The following is a 15329-nucleotide window of genomic DNA, read 5'->3' as shown; positions in this document are numbered from 1 at the left end:
CTTATATGAATTTCAGAAAAGTTGAAATTCATATGATATCCAATTGTCTAGTTTCTTTACATTGCCACCTAAACATCTCAAAGACACTGTGAACTTAATATGTCCAAAGAAGAAATAAAAAAAGAAATCATGATACCTACCCACCCAAATCTGTCCATCTTTCCCCACCAAGTCCAAAAGTTGTTCAAACCAGAAACCTAAGAGCCATCTTTTATTCCTCCCTTTCCATTATCCTCAATATCCAATCCAGTAGCAAATTCAGTTGTTTCTTCCTATAAAATATATCTTAAATTGCTCCACATCTCTCCATCTCTACCAGTACCACTTTAGCCCAGGTCTTCATGATTTCTCACCTGGACTATGAAACAGGTTTACTTCTAATCTTGAACCTCCTCTAATGAATTCCCCAGACTGTTATAAGAGGGGGCTTCTTAAAACATTAAATCAATCACTCCTCTGCTAAAAGACCCTACAAAGGCTTACCATTGCACTTAGGATAAAATTCAAGCTCCATTATCATGATCTACAAAACTCTGCCTATCTTTCCAATCTCATCTTATGCCACTCTCCCCTCTTTTCACTACACTCTAATTTACACTACTCTTCCTTTAGCACCCAGAACACACTAAGCTCTTTCCAGCTTCAAGCCCTTTTCATATGCTGTTCCCTTTACCTGAAACACTGCCCCATTAATTACCTAGCTAGCAATTTCTCATCCTTGAGTCATTAACTCAAAGAGATATTCCCAAACCACACTGTGAAGAGTCCCTTGTTTCCTTATGGTACTTGTTATATTTTGTAATTGTTTTATGTATTTGTCTTTTGTTGTTTACTAAAATAGAACATAAGCTCCATAAAGGTAGAGACTAATTAGTTAACTTATTTATATTGTTAATTAATATTTTCAGTGCCTGGCACAAAATAGCTCTCAATAAGTATTTGCTGAACGAACAAAAACCAGGTGTGTCTAATTCCAAAACCAATGTTCTTTCCACTATATCATGCTACCACCCTAAAGGATCTTAGATATCATCTAGTCCAAACCTCTCATTTGACAAACGTAAAAACTGAGGTCCAGAAAGACAAGTGATTTGCCCAAGGACACACAATAATAAGTGACACGGCCACAATGACCCCAGGCTTTCTGACTTGTGATTCAGGCTTTTTCTTACATATCACCTTGTCTTATGCTGATAGCCCCACTCAAAAATACACCTAACAACTTTTCCACAAAGTGGCCAAAAATACCAGTAAAAACTTTTGCAACAAAACAAAGCATTTAGTTGTCAAAACTTTTACATAATTATTCCTATTAATAAATTATTAATAAATGAAACATTTGAAAATATAGACAAATAGTTCTCTATTTCACATTACATAAATCATTTACTTCACAATATAAACAAAAAAATAATTTAACATGGATAATACATTTAGAATAAACTTTCTTAGGGAAATCGACTTTGTTCCTAAAAATTTACTGTTTTCCCAACAGCCAAGAATTCTCTAAAATTCACATAAAATATAAAATTCATATAATTTTGAAACTAAACAAGAAACAAGCAAAATATTCACAATTGATAATAACCCTGATGAAAGAAGAAACAATCAAACCCAGGAATCCTACACTGCCTACTTCCAGAATATAATCACTGGTCAGTGAAGAACTTAGCCATGTATCTATTTACTCAGTCATGAATCAATACATACTGCCTCCAGCTCCTTCTATTCCTCCAAAACCCAAATCAGATAAAAAACCATCTCGAGCTGCTCTTGTCACTTGGTGACTGATGGAGGAAACCTTGATCCAACTTTTCTTTGCTAACAACTTACTTCTCTACTAAGCAAAAGTATCCACACTCACTATTCCGTCTACTTGTGTATATATTCTTAAATTTCCATAATAAAAAGTTAGGAAAAAAGCTCTGTCATTAACCATTTAATCCTTAAAAACAACTATGTCTCCATATACCGCATCTTCTAAAGAATTCTACATAATTTTTCAAAAGTATTAGGAATAATATTTAAATTTTTTTTTTTTTTACTTTTAGTGTTATAACAGTAATTACTGCAAAGGAAAGATATTTCAGCTATATTATAGTCCAAATAGGCTTATATCAGCTATCCTAGTGAAGGAGACATTATACAGCATTGTTCTATGAAAAAAAAAAAAATCTACTTCTATGGAACTTTTGTTTCATTTCCAACTTCCCTAAAGTTACTATGCTAAGCTTTCAAAGTTTGTCTTAATTTATTCAGGCTGCTATAACAAAAATACCATAGACTAGGTGGCTTAAACAACAAACGTTTATTTCTCAGTTTTGGAGACTAAGTCCAAGATCAAGGCCCTGGCAGATTCAATGTCTGGTGAGAACCACTCATATCCTAGTTCATAGATGGCTGTCTTTTTGCTGTATCCTCACATGGTGGAAAGGGGAAAGGGAGTTCTTACATTCTCTTTTAAAAGGACAATTAATTGAGGCGCCTGGGTGGCTCAGTCAGCTAAGTGTCTGCCTTCGGCTCAGGTCATGATCCCAACATCCTGGAATCGAGCCTTGCATCGAGCCCCACATCGGGCTCCCTGCTCCACGGGAAGCCTGCTTCTCCCTCTCCCACTCCCCCTGCTTGTGTTCCTTTTCTCACTGTGTCTCTCTCTGTCAAATAAATAAATAAAATCTTAAAAAAAAAGGACAATTAATCATATCCCAAAGGCCCCACTTCCAAATACCATCACATTAGAGATTAAGTTTCAACATATGAATTTGAGGGACATAAACATTCACTCTATAGCAAAGTCCTTTTCATATAATCAGTCATGTTCATTGTTTTGCCCTCATAAAAATTTCACAATTAACATATATACCTTTGTTATTTACCTACCAGTTGTTCTGAATTTTGTGTCATTTAATTTTCATTGGGTCTTTTTAGTCCATCAGATGTGTCTCTTGCTGCTGTTCATTAATATGCAAATTACCTCAGAATATACTGGACTTCTGAGGGTTTCAAGGCTCTATTTTTTTATCATTTAGAATCTAGCAAAATAGTCCTGTTGGAAAAATTTTAGGAAATGAATTTCAGTAGTAGAGTTCAGGGCTCTTTACTTTATAAACTAAAAATCCTATATCTCAAAATAGACTAACAACTCACTATTAGTATGCATTACAGTGAAATACTGGTGACTGATGGAGGAAACTTTGATCCAACTTTTCTTTGCCAACAACTTTTTACTTTTTATTTCTCTATTAAGCACAAGCACAACGTATCCACACTCATTATTCTGTGAGTAAATAAGCATGAGTAAATCATGTCCTCCTGGTATAGCATGGAGCACTCTCCCATTCTATCATGGAAAGCCCCAAATCTGTGTTGTCCCAATATGGTAGCCAATAGCAACCTGTGGTTTATTGGGCACTGGAAATGTAATTAGCCCCAACTGAGATGTGCTGTGGTATAAACACACACTGGATTTTTGAACACTTAGTATAAATAAATAATGTAAAATATCTCAATAGTTTTTATATTGGTTACATGTTGAAATGATACTATTTTGATATACTATATAAAATACATTATTAACATTAATTTCACCTGTTTCTTTTTACTTTTTTACCTTTCTAGAGTGACTACTAGAAAATCTTAAGTTACATACATGACTCACATTTGTGGCTCACATTATATTTCTATAGGACAATACTGGTCCCATGGTAATTAATAGAGTTCTACTGTATCTAGACTGTTTATTCCTTCTCCTCTTACATGACTAAATTCTTCTCATGATGATAATGATGATGATGATGACAACACCTTAAATTCTACCAAGTACTCTCAAATATATGACCTCATTTGATCCTACTGATCTTCTGCTTTGATTTAGTACGTCTCTCCACATCAACTCAAACCATCATCATCTAAGATCCCTGCATTTTTCTGATGCTTTGGTTAGGGAAAATCTATTTTCCAGAATTGAATTAAAGACAGAACAAAAATATCATGACACTAGAAGATAAAGCCTTCGAGGACATCCAGATTTCTACAGTTAAGTTAGTTTTTGGTGTTTGTCTTTCCCCAAAGAAACAGCTTTTGATTAATATGTTGTGGTGGGTGGATAGCCCACAGCAGGGTCCTTAAATGAAAATGTATACTTTCAATAAGAATTAGCACAAAGAGAGAGAGAGAGAGAAGGAGGGAGAAACATCATAGGAATAGATAATAAATACTAATCTCCTCTCTGCTCAAAGCAGAAAGTACTATATTATTCAAGAATGTAATGACAGCTAAAGGAGTTTATTATTATAACACTGCTTAGTTTAGCCAAGGGAGTAAAAAAGAAAATGAAAACAACAGTTCAATGATTTTGAAGTTTTACTTTTTCCAACCACTCTCAGTTCTCTGAGGGAACAAAAATTAGCAAAAAATCAATTGCTTTTCCCTGTGTTAAATAATAGGTAGTGAGAAATTCCAGAGTCCTAGTCACCAAAGAGTAGGGCTATGACATTTTCAAAAATAAGCATTAATAAGCTTAATCAGTGTCCACATACCAATTTTCTCCTGGGAAAATTCAAATGCTCCATATTAGAGATCAATTCATTTTGATAATCATAAAGGAACTGTTAAAATTCTATGGCCTGAGCAAATGGAAATATAAATTTGTACACATACTTAGGAAAAACTTTTCATGTTATTTTCTACTCTTAAGCATATACCCAACAGTAAAGCATGCACATTTATATAAAAAAAACTTACACAAAATCTTACAGCAGCATTATTCATACTAGTCCCAAACTGGAAACCCACAGACCCATCAACAGGTGAATTCATACAGTGGAATACTATACAGAAATAAAATGAACCAACCACTACTACATAATGACAGTGATGATTCTCACAAATATAATATTGTGTAAAAAAAAGCTAGATGCAAAAGAATACATACTGTCTGGTTCTTTTTTTTTTTTTTTTTAAGATTTTATTTATTTATTTGACAGAGAGAGATAGCACAAGCAGGGGGAGTGGAAGAGGGAGAAGCAAGCTCCCAGTTAACCAGAAGCCCAGTGTGGGACTCGATTCCAGGACCCTGGGATCATGACTTGAGCTAAAGGCAGACACTTAACTGACTGAGCCACCCAGGTGCCTCAGTATACTGTCTGGGTCTATTTAAATAAAGTTCATGTTAAAAACACAAGAGCCCCCAAATGGAGTCACTCACTAGGCCCCACATCACTAAACCAAGACATAATTAAATTTTTTTTAAGATTTTATTTATTGGGGCACCTGGGTGGCTCAGTCAGTTGAGCAACCAATCCTTGGTTTCGGCTCAGGTCATGATCTCATGGGTTGTGGGGTCATCAGGCTCTGCGCTTGGCACAGAGTCCGCTTGATATTCTCTCCTTTTGCCCATCCCCCCACCATGGATAAATTTTTTTGGATAAATTTTTTTAAATTTATGTGGGGCATAAAGTTTATGCCCACTGTGGGGCAAGGGGCAGAAGAAGAGGGACAAGCAGACTCCCTGCTAAGGGGGGGCCCTGACTTGGGGCTCTATCCCAGGACACAGAGATCATGACCTGAGCCAAAGTCAGATGCTTAACTGACTGAGCCACCTAAGTGCTCTGACTTACAGTTTTGACCTCTCTCAGAAATGTAATTTTAAACCAGTTAATCAAGAATCACCTGGTCAGCACTAATGAGGTAATCTGCCTGATAGACCCCTGCTATACCCTAAAAAAAAGTAATCCAGCTTTTTCTAATACAACATCCTTGTTCCTGCTCCCTTCTGCCTCTAAGTCTTTCATTTTGTAGAGCTCCTTGAAGCTCCATTTTATCTGCTAGATTGGATGTTGCCTGATTCAAATCGAATTTCACTCAAATAAAGTCTTACAATTTTTAATATGCCCTGATTTATATTTTAACAATAAAACAGGGAAAATTAATGCATGTTCTTAGAAGTCAAGATAGCTATCTTTGGAGAAAAAGAGAAAGTAGTTACTGGGAGGGAAGGAAGACATAAGGGGCACTAAATATATTTTATTTCTTGACCTGGGCAGTGGTTATATAGATATACTTATTTTGTAACAATGAACTATACAATTATGCTTTGTGCACTTTTCTATATGTCCATTATATTTCAATGAAAAAATAGATGGACACTAATCTGTACAAACTTCCAGTTATAAGTAAGTCACAGTGCTGAAATGTACAGCATAGCAAATATAGTCAATAACATTGTATTAACTATGTGGTGAAAGATGGTGACTACACTGTGGTGAGCATTTTATAATATATAGGGAATTGTTGAATCACTATACTGTACACCTGAAACTAATATATGTCAAAAAATTGCCAAATGTAGAAGGAGCAGTAGCTGTTATAATATTAAAAAACAAAAAAATTGGCTCAAAAGAAAAAAATTCAGTGGTCAAAAAAAAATTCTGTGGTATACGAAATTTTATTTTATATTACTAATTAAGACATCACTTGGGGGGCACCTGGGTGGCTCAGTCGTTAAGCGTCTGCCTTCAGCTCAGGTCATGATCCCAGGGTCCTGGGATCGAGCCCCGTGTCGGGCTCCCTGCTCGGCGGGAAGCCTGCTTCTCCCTCTCCACTCCCCCTGCTTGTGTTCCCTCTCTCACTATATCTCTCTCTGTCAAATAAATAAATAAAATCTTAAATTAAAAAAAAAGACATCATTTGGAATTTAAGAATATTTGTTAGGTTGAGGCTTGTTTTTAAAGAAAATTTTATCCTTAACATTACTTTCACATGTTTTAAATTCACAGAATTAACAGAGCTTTAGAGATGGAAGAAACAGAATAAACTAGTTGGTTCTGAGAGAGGTTGGGTGACTGTGCCATGACTAAATTAGTAGAAGTGATGGGACTAAAATTCAGAACTTCCATATTATATTGCAGGACTTTCAAAAGTTTTTAATTTAAGTAGAGTTAGACTCCATTAGAGAGATTGGAAATCCCTCTACAGTCTTGATGGTTTATAATGCTAAAAGGACAAAATCTACAAGTCACTGAATGTCACTTATTTTTCCATTTCATTTATAATAAGAAATAAATCATGAAACAAGGGAGGAAAGTCATACCTAGCCTTTTGGTAAGGAACTTTATAAGGATTGGCAATCCATGTCCTTTGAATATTTTTTTAAAACTTACTCTTTATGAAGACAGATATAAAACCTTTGTGTTCAACCAAATACTGTGTTAAAAACAGAATAGTCTTAGTGCACATTGCTTCTTTCTCTTTTACTTTTTCTAACATGTTTGTAAACAAGTGTAAGAGCAACAAAATCAAGAGGTGTTGATCCCTGCTGGAAATGCACCTACATTTGAGCTGCTAACAATTCACAAGATTCAAGAATATAACAACGCATTCTCTTTGTTTCCTTCAGACTTTCAAATATGGCAATTCTTTGTTCAATTTTTTTTAAGAGGCTATTCTTTTGGCTCAGAAATTTAAAAGACTATGCGACAACATCCTTTTTATTTGGTCTTTTCCTGTTTAATTTCTTTTTTTAAAACTATTTTGTTTCGGAGGAGGGGGAGGAAAGAGAGTTCTAAGAAAAGCTTTCATAACGGGTTCAAAAGTATAAAAGCCATTTCAAGCTCCAGACATTTGTAGCCTTTATTGCTTTAGTCCTTGAAAGGGTTTTTTAAATGTTAACAGCTAGGATAGGACTGCTTTCCTATACTGATATTCCAGGCTTCCTCTCCTTTGTAGTCTTGGATTCTTACCTCACCCTCTATTCCCCAATAACCTGTATGCCAACTTTTTTTTTTTTTTTTTAAGTAGGCTCCACGTTGGGCATGGAGCCCAACATGGAGCTTGAACTCACAACCCTGAGATCAAGACCTGAGCTGAGTCCGATGCTTAACCCACTGAACCACCCAGGTGCCCCTACCAGCTTCTTTTTTTTAAACAAAACAAACAAAACCAAAAACAAACAAAAAAAGATTTCATCATGATGTGTGTACAGGCAGACTTCTAAGATCCCTAACAGAGTGGCTACCTCTTGTAAAGTATTCAAACATTTTTACTTTAATTTCTTCTATACTTGGTGATTTCATGTGCCTATTTAACACGTTGTCATGTTAAAAATAATGATATGTCACCTACTAAGTAATTAGAGTTAAGATAGCTAACAAGAACCTTTGTTAGCCCCCTCTTTCTAGAAGTGCTAAAATACAATCTTCAAAAACAAAATGTCAAAAAGGTGCTCATTTATATACTTCTAAGTAAAAACAAAAAAAGCTTAAATCAATACAGGATATAGTATTACCCTACTTTAGAAAAAAAATTACATAAATACAAGAAATAAGACTGAAACATTGTATCCCAAGGTCTTAACAGTGATTATTTCTGGATGTTGAGACTACAAAATATTTTAATTTTCTTCTTGCTCATGAATATATTTTAGTTCATCTTATATGTACATGAATTATTTGTGATAAGGGAAAATATTACTCTTAGTTTAAAAAAATAAGTGCTATTGGGGCGCCTGGGTGGCTCAGTTGGTTAAGCGGCTGCCTTTGGCTCAGGTCATGATCCTGGAGTCCCTGGATCGAGTTCCGCATTGGGCTCCCTGCTCAGCGAGGAGCCTGCTTCTCCCTCTAACCCTCCCCCTTCTCATGTACTCTCTCTCTCTCATTCTCACTCTCTCAAATAAATAAATAAATATTTAAAATTTAAAAAAAATAAGTGCTATTTCATTGCTTTTCAGCATATATATGGGTACTTCTTTAAAATTCATATATATTTATATTTAAGTATATGTGCATTATATAAGTAGATAAAAATTCTAAAGCATAATTTCCAAAATGGTAAAATCATGATTCTCATGTAAATATTAAAAGACCATGAATCAAAATGTTAAGTGTCAGATTTCATTTCCTTATTAATTAATGAGGAAATCAGAAAGAAGTGAAAACCAATTCATAGTAGAATCTGACTTACAGAGATTTATATTTTCACCTGGACAAAATCCATTTGTATTGCCAAGAACAAGAATCGTTTGCAGTGTCAAAGGCAGAAAATGTTTGCAATGTTCTCAGTTTTCTACAATTTAACTTTTATCCTTACAGAGTTATAAAATAGCCTAGTCAATCAAAGATGATCCAAAGTGCACACTTATTTAAGACTCAGATAAACATTTCAGGGTCCCTAGACATTCAGCATTCCCTTGAAAGGAAACCCAGTAATCACTTTTGTTCATGTCCAAGTCTGACAAATTTTCCAGATATATTTTACTAATTATAATTAGTAAACTGAATTAAAACTGTTACAATTAAAATGTAAATTCTTTGAAGGCAGAAAACATAGTGTCTCTTTCATACTTACATTCTAGAAATGTTTAGTAAAGTGTTCTGAACTTAATATGTATATAATCAAGGTATATCACAAAATATTTGAGGTAGTACAAACTTTAGAAACTTCAGACCAGTTTAAGTGATTGCACATTAGTAAATTATTTTTTAAAAATCATGAAATACTGATACAAAATAGGAAAAACTGTGTAAGAAACTATGAGTAATTTATAGGTAAGGAATACAAAATCACAATCACAAACACAAATGTCCATTAAAAAAAAAAAGCAAGCTGTCAAAGAAAGCTAATCAACTCTGAGTTTCTCTATCAGTAACTTCCAAAGTTGAGAAAATTTTAAGGGAGAAAATCTTAAAACAGGAAATTCCATCTACTAAACTAAATTTCCCTCTCAACTAAGAAATGATTGTCATCATCTGAATTTTATAATAGGACAACTAAATCCAAATCATAGAAGCATAGTTTGATGAAGAAACTGAGGCCCAGAGAATTTCAGGGACTCTCCAAGATCACACAATTACTTAGATATTCAACAATACTTGTTAACATAAAAATTATAATTCACAGTAGTCCCATGTTACATAAAACTGAATCATAAACACAAAAGTACTTTGAGAATTACTGGACACAGTAATGAATGAATGAATTAGTAGACACAAGCACACTGAGGAAACCTTGATTTTTTTAGATTATTGCCTTGAAAGAAAAGAATTCTTTCTTGGAACTAAGCATCCCAAATTTGCAAGAAATGGATTATTCTCAAGTTTTCACTCAATAAACATCATGTATACCACGTGAATTAACTTTATGTATAGCAGCACCACATAGTGATTAAGCGCATAAATACAAGAGCCAGATCATGTATCAGCTCCACTAATTTCAGATATGTGATCTTGAGCAAGTTACTTAACCTTTATGCAATCAATTTCCTTGAGCAAGTTGCTTAATCTATCCATGCCTCCATTTCCTCATCTGTAAAATGATATAATAAAGTTTTTTTTTTTTTTTTTTTTTGACAGAGAGAGACACAGCGAGAGAGGGGACACAAGCAGGGGGAGTGGGAGAGGGAGAAGCAGGCTTCCCGCCGAGCAGGGAGCCCGACGCGGGGCTCGATCCCAGGACCCCGGGATCACGACCCGAGCTGAAGGCAGACGCTTAACGACTGAGCCTCCCAGGTGCCCCTAAGATGATATAATAATAGAGCATACCTGCGTGAAGATTATATAAATTAACATATATAAAACACTTAAGGAAGAAACTGGGCTCAAAGTAAGCATTACCATCATGTTGATGAAATCAATGGTTCCAAAACTGTGGTCTTTAGGTTAAGGTTAAGTAACTTGGATGTAAAGTTGCCTTCAGTTTTGAAACAAGTGTCTTGTTACAAATGTAAATTTTCTCACCCATTGCAATCCTACTGAATTAGAAGCTCTGGGTAGGACCCAACAATATAGACTCACAAAAAGTCTTCCAAGTGGTTCCGATGCACACAAAAGCTTGAGAACCATTGGTGCAAATTAGCAAGATTTTTATCCCTCTCTCTCTGGACTTATATAAAGCCTAAGGTACTTAAAAGATTTGGTTTCAAAACTGAAGGCAACTTTATATCCACTAGGATAGTTATAACCAAAAAGACAGATAACAAGTGTTGGCCAGAGTATGGAGAAATTGGCCCCTTTATACAATACTAGTCTGATGGTTCCTCAAAAAGTTAACCATAGAGTAATCACATGACCCAGCATATGCCCATGAGAACTGAAAACATGTTCATATGAAAACTTGTACACAAATGTTCATAGCAGCAGACAGAAAGTAGATTAGTGGTTGTCTAGGGCTGCAGTCAGTGGGAGGAAAATAGAGTGACTGCTGATGGATACAGGGTTTCTTTTGGGGGTGATAAAATGCTATAAAATTAATGGTGATAATGACTGCACAACTCAGACCATATTAAAAAACATTTGGGGCACCTGGCTGGCTCAGTTGGTAGAGCATGTGACTCTTGATCTCAGGGTTGTGAATTCAAGCCCCACATTGGACATGGAGCTTACTTAAAAAACAAAAAACATTTAATTGTGTAAATAGGTAAATTATGTGGATTATATCTCAATAAAGCTGTTATTTTAAAAGGCTGAAGGCATATGCCCAAATATTATTGATGGAAAATATATGTGATATAAAAACTGATGCAATAACAATAATCTGCACCTAAACCATAAATGATACTATCCTGGAATTGAGGGAGGGAAGAACAGGGCAAAAGGAGAGGTGTGAAATTCCTCACACATATAGGAAGTCATGAGACACTGAGATATTGTTTTACTCTTGATTAGAGTAAAAACTAAAATACAACAATTAATAGTATTAAAACCAAAATGTATATCCTCCAAATCACTAGAAAAAATAAATTAGAAGGAATTACACTTACAAGTTAACTGTGGTTACCTCATTACTATGACACTATGAGTGATTTTTATTTCTTCTTTATACTTTCTTTTCCACATTTTTACAATGGGCTTATTTTATCTTTGTATGAGTCTGCTTATCTTTGTGACTCTGACTTCTTTTTAAACCCAATTTAATTTACTTATGCATTCATTTATGGTTAATTTTTAATAGGTTAATATAGTCAGACAATTTGAAATTCAAGATACAGAAAGTATGGTGAAAAGTCTCCCTGCCACCTTTGCACCTCAGCTCCCCAGCCACCACCACTCCAAGCATGGAATCTATAAATATTATCAGTTTCTTGCGTATCTTTGTGGAAATACTTTATATATAGACTCTCTTCTGTCTTTTTAATACAAATACAGTTATATGTAGCGTTCTCCACTTTACTTCTTTTATTCAACAGTATATCTTGGAGACTGTCCCTCATCAGTATCTAAAAGTTTCCTCCTTTTTTTTTTACTGTTTTATTTATTTATATTTTATTTTACTTTATTTTTTCTTATTTATTTATTTGTCAGAGAGAGAAATCGAGAGAGTGGCAGGCAGAGGGAGAAGCAGGCTTCCTGCTGAGCAAGGAGCCTAATGTGGGACTTGATCCCAGGACCTTGGGATCATGACCTGAGCTGAAGGTAGACACTTAACTGACTGAACCACCCAAGCATCCCTTTTTTTTTTTTTTTAACTTTATTTTTTTCATCATGATAAGTGTACTCTTTAATTCCCTTCACCTATTTCAACCATCCTCTCACCCACCTCCCCTTTGATAACCATCAGTTTGTTCTCTGTAGTTAAGAGTCTATTTCTTGGATTCTCTCTTTTTTTTCTTTGCTCATTTATTTTGTTTCTTAAATTCCACATATGAGTGACATCATATAGTATTTGTCTTTCTCTGGCTGACTTAGTTTGCTTAGTATTATACTCTCTAGCTCTATCCATGTTGTTGCAAACAGCAAGATTTCATTCTTTTTATGGCTGAATAATATTCCATTATATATAAATATAAATACACACACACACACCATATATTCTTTATCCATTCATCAATCAATGGACACTTGGACTTCTTCCACAGTTTGGCTGTTGTAAATAATCTTGCAATAAACATAGGGGGCATGTATCCCTTTGAATTACTGTTTTTGTATTTTGGGGGGGTAAATACACAGTTGTGTAATTAATGGATCATAGTGTAGTTCTACTTTTAATTTTTGAGAGTTTCCTCTTTCGTTTTAATGGTGATCTACTCTAAGGATTTACCATAATTCATTTAGCCAGTCTCATATTGACAGATTACTTTTATATTTGGCAAGAACAAGAAAGTAATTTTGGAGAATAAACTAAAATGTTCTCAAATTCCACTCCCCCTCCCAAAAAAGGTATCACCATTGTTTTAAAGTCACAAACTCTTTTTGACAACAACTATTGGAATATTGCTGCTTTTTGCATCTAAAGGCCTTATGACCAGATTAGAGAGACACAGCAACAATTTTATTGAAGCAATTTTATAAGCAAATACATTTTCATTTCCCTTTTCATTCTCTATTCTTTTAAGTTTCTAGGTATATGTAAAATAATCAACCCAATATTTATGTCACCATATTTTAAATTACAGTAGCAATGTAGTAAATGTGCATGTTCCATGGACAGAATGGGAATTGAACTCATCATCATCAACCATCATCAACCACAAATACTTATTTTTTAATACCCTGTCTTCAGGATTTATGTTAGGCCCTACAGTTCTCTTTATATGATGCCTTTAAAATCAGGTTTAAGATAAATTTCATCTCTTAGTCTCCCAATTAAACAATGTATTCTTCAAATATTTTTCTTTTGAATTCAGTGATACTTAACTCTCTTTGTTCTGCATCTATCTTTTAATCTCAGGCTCTTCCTACCCTTAAGTGTTCTTTTCTTTTTTTTCCTTTTCCAAGGACCTCTCTTCTGTGTGATCACTCAGTAAGCCCAGTCACTCTCCTAGTTTACCCATCATCTCTACATTGGGGATTTCCAAATTTATGGCTCTCTCCTAACTTTGAAGCCTGTATTTCTAACTGCCTACTAGATAGTTCCACTTAGTACCCCACTAATACCTTAAATTTAACATGTCTAAAATAAAAAATTATCTTACCATGTAAACCTGCTCCTCTCTGACTACATCTATTCATATAGTACAACAAAAATTTATTGAGTCATGGTTCATACACAAGTCATGGTGCTAAGCTTAGATTCTACGTAAAAGATTCTTAGTCTAGAATAGCCAGCAAGACTTGTATCTTTGTTCATACCTCTATTATAGCACAAAAATTTTATTTTAACTAGCAATGACAGACTAATCAAGATAAATAAAAGGTAGCAGTGGAAAATAAGATTAGAGTGGATGATTGAGGTCAGAATATAGACCTTCAATTGTAGGCTAATTATATCAACTTTATCAACTTAATTCTGTACAAAATGGGAAACTAGGCAGTTTTTGAGCAGGAGAGTCTCTACATTCCATTTTCAGATGATGAGTCTGGCTAGGATATGTAAAATGGATTTAACTGGGGAACTATTAGAGCATGGGAAAAGGTTACTATAAATCTATGAAACAGGATTTGAACCTGAACACACACAGTGAGAGATTCAAACCCAAGGCTTTGACCAGCCTATAGAGTTTTGTCTCAGAATATACTTCTGTGTTTATCCGGTTTCAGTTTCACAGACACTAACCAGTCCTGAATGCCCCACCCTGCTTCCACAGTTTTTTAGGATCTAGCTCAAAAACTTTCAGGGAACAATTTCCCCATTTCCCTCAGCTAAAATGAACTGCTTCCATAGCATTTTTTCTGTAACTTCCTGGTGCCATTTAGTCATTCCTCCCCCACCAAGCTATAAAATCCTCGAGGTAAGGGATTATACATTATTTATTCTGGTTTTCTTCAAATTTAGCACACTGCCTGACACATACTAAGCTCCCTATATAAATGTTGAGTTATATTGGCACAGTGGAAAATGCACAGGTTTTTGGAGTTAGACAGACTTAAGGACTAAATTGCAGATTAGCCATTCACTCATTAGCTATATGATCATGAGCAAGCATTTAACTTTTCTTAAGCTTCATCATGTATAAAATAAAAATCCTTGCAAATTGTTGTGAAGCTTTGAGAAGCATCTAGCAATGTACATGGTGCATAGTGGATATTCAATAAATAGTAGTTATAACTATGGGTCCAGGAGTTTTTTGGTTTTTGTTTTTTTTAGTCTCAGCTAAAATAGTAGCAAGTTTTTTGTACAGATCATATTCATCAGAGTTTTTATGTCTTCTTTAGGTTAACTATGTTCAGTTATGACTGCTCTTGGTTGAAGGAAAATTAATGTACACACTCAACAAACAATTATGAATGCCTACTACATGCTAAAGCATTGGGTATATAAAAATGAAGAAGGCATGGTCAGGAAAGTATTTCAAAGTGCTATTAGGAACAAGGCCTCCTCTCCTTGTCTTTACTATCCAATAAAGAAGGCTATTGCTGAGTTTCTAGGACTTATATGAGGTACCACTCTGTTACATTATA

This window comes from Mirounga leonina, unplaced genomic scaffold (assembly GCF_011800145.1).
Source record: "Mirounga leonina isolate KUSES-001 unplaced genomic scaffold, KU_Mleo_1.0 Mir_92, whole genome shotgun sequence".
NCBI lineage: Eukaryota > Metazoa > Chordata > Mammalia > Carnivora > Phocidae > Mirounga > Mirounga leonina.
This window is presented reverse-complemented; position numbering follows the sequence as displayed.